A 4,252-nucleotide genomic window follows, 5' to 3' on the forward strand; every position below is an offset into this window, starting at 1 on the left:
ATACACTTTAGAGAGCAGATCAGGGTTTGTTGTCAGAAACGATGAGACATCTTGAGTTTTTCATGAGAACTGCGTTTTTTACATTGTTATATTCCATATCTGTGCTTAACATAAACCGATACCTACCGAGGAATATATGACGTTTCGGATATGGTAATGAGCTAGAGATGTTTTGATCAATTTTGGACCGTTGTCTTGCGTTATCTTGCTTTGTTGGCAATATTGCCTTCTGATGTCATAACAGTACGGATGCTTTTATGTAGACAAAAATGTGCTCTTGTCTTGACTATGTAAGAAATCTCTATGCATTTCCATACAATTGTCTGCACTAATTTATAGTTTTAGCAAACGTATTGTAGGTTTTGCAGTACGAATTCCTATTTACTAACTGGAACGTAAAATGGCGCTTCTACGCATTTTTATTACTTCAAAAATCTAATTACAGGACTAAAAAGAATATGTTTACCATTTTTGGGGCAACCTGATGGTGCTCTGGGCTAAACTGTCAGATAGCCAAAAAGGTGAGGTGCAAAGTATTCCTAACTATTACGCTTTTTGGTTATTTTATAATTAAAACAATTTATATCAGACACACAGAGAATTCTAAGGCTTGTAGTTGTTCAGGCATCTGTAAAACCTACAAAACTGAAAAACCAAGCGAGATTTCACTCGGGAAGTAGTGTGCTTGCCTAAAGTCCATCTAAACCATTCCAGTTAGTTTCTTCTTTGACGTTCCACATTGTAAAGCCGATGTTCTAATCGGCAACGACCCAATTTTGCGAAATATACACGCTCGGTCTGTTGAAGGCTACAGTATATACTGTACTAAAGTTAGAGTGCTTTAGAACTCATCAAAAGTAAAAAAATATTAATACGTATGACTAGCACAATCACTACATGGAAATTAAATATATGGATTAGATGACATCAGAGCAGTAGGAAAAGACATCAAAGGCATATATACTAGCATGGTTCATTAAGATCTAATAGACTACGTTGATCACCCAGGCAATTAAGTTATTTTTATACTATTCTTTGTGCAGCTATAATGAAATGGGTAAATTGAAAAAAAATTAAATACGCCACACTCCTATCCTTGGTGCTGTGTTCATTAATCTTAGTCAAGTATCTTAAGCAAGCCGGGCGTTGATGCACTCATATGCAGTTAAACAATAAGTGCTTTAACCACTATTGTTGCTAACACTTCATTCTGTTCTTCACACTGCGAATCTACGCATAAATGCTATCCGCTCATTTGCATTACCTTTTATGTACTGCTGCTGCATGGGAGCAGGCGTGGAGCAAAATTAGAAGCGAAAAAAAAATCTACTGCTTTAGTGTTACATAAGTTTGCACAAAACATTGTTATTGGCTTAAACACTTACTCTAAAAACTCTTGATGCTTGCGAAGAACAAGTTTGTATGCTCTATGTATGTTTATTCTAAAATTAAATTGATAATGATGTGCAAATTTTCATTTTACAGTGTGTTCTGGAGACTTTGATGTTAAGTGGAACAATATCACATATTTTGGGAATAATTAAAATAATAAATCAGCAGCTTCACAAAACTTCATACTTATTTCAATATAAACAGATCCGCATCTTGAGCGAATTGTGTATTTCCATATATACAAAGGTATTATCACATAAAGACTACTGCGACTCATTTTGACCGCTTAATGCGTTCGTCTTTCATTCCCGCACAGAGCCAAACGTTCTTCGTCTTGAAGTCTGTTGGTGGAGATTTTCGAGACGATCAGTTCCACTAGGTTCAAGCAATTTCTGAAATTTAAAGCTTAACGGTAATTACGGAGGTTATTCGCTAAAGGCTCTAACTTCGAGGAATTCTTATATTCTCATCAGCGCACTCCTCATCAAGCCAGATCCTGCATTGCGTTCAACTGCGCCCTTACAAACCTTCTATTCTTGTAAACGCAGAAAAATGATTACGTGTGTCATTCGACAGATTTCACGAGCCCGTTATGCTCCGCAGCTTCTACCACGATCCGTTATCCATATAACTATGTAATCTACCCCTTTCAGCAACGAAGCGCTGCTTGTTTATAGTAAGGCACCAGTATCCCAGGCAAATAACATATCTAGAAGACAAACGGCGTAGCGCTCTGCTTAAATTTTGCATCCAGTCTCTTTATAAAAATTTATTTTTAATTAAAATAACTTAACAAAGAATTATTGACGCAAACGACGTTTAAGAAGTCATTGGAGTAGCACACCTTTGACCGTTCGGCAGATTCAAAATTGGCCTATTGCGGTTAAGTGCTGACAGCAAGCAGGATGCTTTGTACTGTGTGTATATTTGAGAGTCGCATTTTGGTAAGGTTAATCACTACGATGCCAACACATCCCGCCTTACTACGCATTACATACCACTACACCATTATCGAAATGCGACCACACAACTTGGTTTATTTCTCTATTTAACTTTCTCAAGGCTCGTCGTTTGAAAGCGACGAAACCTTCTGCTTATGCCACCTTTTCATATACTGCCAAAAACTGGATGTGTTCGGAAATAAAACAATTTTAAATCAAACATATCCTACACACAGAATACGTATAAAATATATTTGCGAAAATGTAACCCTTCATCTATCACCGAAGATAACGCTAGTCAATGACCTAATCTGTTGTATTTCCAAAGAATTAGTACTGACATCAAGAAGTATAGGATATATTTTTTGGTTATTTTTTGTTATGTTTAACTATTGTCAGCTTCCCTCTAGCACTAACTTCACCATATTGGTGCGGTAGATATTATATATCTAGTATCAAGATATAAAACTGAATTTTATACGTACATCAAGAGAATTTTGAAGACTCGGACAAGTTCAAGCCAGCTATTGCTTTTGATCGGAACGGTAGGCAAATTAGCTTCGATTCGTCGTGTATAATACTGCAGCAGCAACTATTTCAAGCATTATGCTGGATCCGCTAAACGTCATATGCTATCCATTATGGTTTCATTCTCTCCAGGAATAGTCGTTTGAAGAAGCGCCTAGACGACGCTGGTCTAATTATGCATTATTTTTATTTAAATTCTGTTAGCGGGCACTAAGCAAGCCATGAACCCAAACGAACATTACAAACACGATTAAAACATCAGATAGAGACAGGAGTGTTCTGCTTTCTCTCTTAGTGGCAAGCCGACACGCGCCCCGAAACCATTGCGCATGACTTCATTCATTTAAGTCGATTAATCATCACAAATGAGACGAGGATCGCCGATCACGAGCCTGGGCTCTTCTATAGAGTCGACACGCTAGAAAACAGCAGAGGCCTTCTATACGTCACTGCCATTAGTGGTAATTTTCCTGGCGCCCGTCTGCGTCACTAAGCATACTTTACAGATACCTAACAGTTGCCCGTTTGCCATCGGCTTACATTATGGTTGTTGCAGAAAGATGCGAAACCAAGTACCGAATATATTTTTTGTGCTGATGACTCTTGCAAATCATTGACACGGGTTACCGTGGACGACGATATATTTGTAATTTTATACCGCGTATGATATCTGGAAGTTTAGTGAGTCTGAAAATAAATAGACGTATTATTTTATCCATTCATGACAGCATCTTTCTCTATGATAATTCGGGTCTTCTTTTAAGAGTGTTGGCAACCCCTTCGATATCATACAAGCCCTTCTCGACACGCTCATACTATAATATACTTCTGATATATATATATATATATATATATATATATATTTCTTTTTTTCGTTTTAGTGCAGTAAATTATTACTAATGTTTGAAAGTAAATTATAATGTCAGTTCGCAATACTAACTACGTGTCTTACACTCTTTGTCCTCTTCGCTATGTTAGCGCTCTAAAATTTTATCTGTTTAAAGTACCTAACTAATTTGTAAAACCCTTATAAGTCAGTGTTTACCATGATTACGGTAGTTACGTGTTACATACCGTACAACATATTTCAATTGTACCTCACACAACAGCTGATTAAACTTTTTCTCGATGACTCGAAAAAAAAAGAAAATTTATGACGAACAATAAATATGATTAAGTTCCAACGTGAAGTACTGTACTAATTCAAATACTCTCTTGGAAATAGTTTTTTTGCAAGCGTTTGAATTTCATAGCATTAATACTTCTGTAAAAACCGATTCAAGTAGACTGCGTATAAGAAATGGCACTGGACATGCATTTGCAAATACTATAAATAATCACAAATATCGTGGATTTCATGACTTTTTATTGATCTGTGCAATCACTAAATA

At 36.4% G+C, this 4,252-nt stretch overlaps 1 long non-coding RNA gene across 1 annotated transcript; it reads right to left on the reverse strand.

The window, feature by feature from the left end:
- Positions 1-1,417: 1,417 nt before the first annotated feature.
- On the reverse strand, positions 1,418-3,372 carry LOC147752826 (uncharacterized). Its single transcript, XR_015313020.1, has 2 exons — positions 2,819-3,372; positions 1,418-1,784 (listed from the first exon to the last, which is right to left on the reverse strand). It is a non-coding gene; the product is annotated as an uncharacterized LOC147752826 (long non-coding RNA).
- Positions 3,373-4,252: the final 880 nt, after the last annotated feature.

The sequence above is a fragment of the Varroa jacobsoni genome, unplaced genomic scaffold (assembly GCF_002532875.2).
Source record: "Varroa jacobsoni isolate VJ856 unplaced genomic scaffold, vjacob_1.0 scaffold_959, whole genome shotgun sequence".
Taxonomy (NCBI): Eukaryota; Metazoa; Arthropoda; class Arachnida; order Mesostigmata; family Varroidae; genus Varroa; species Varroa jacobsoni.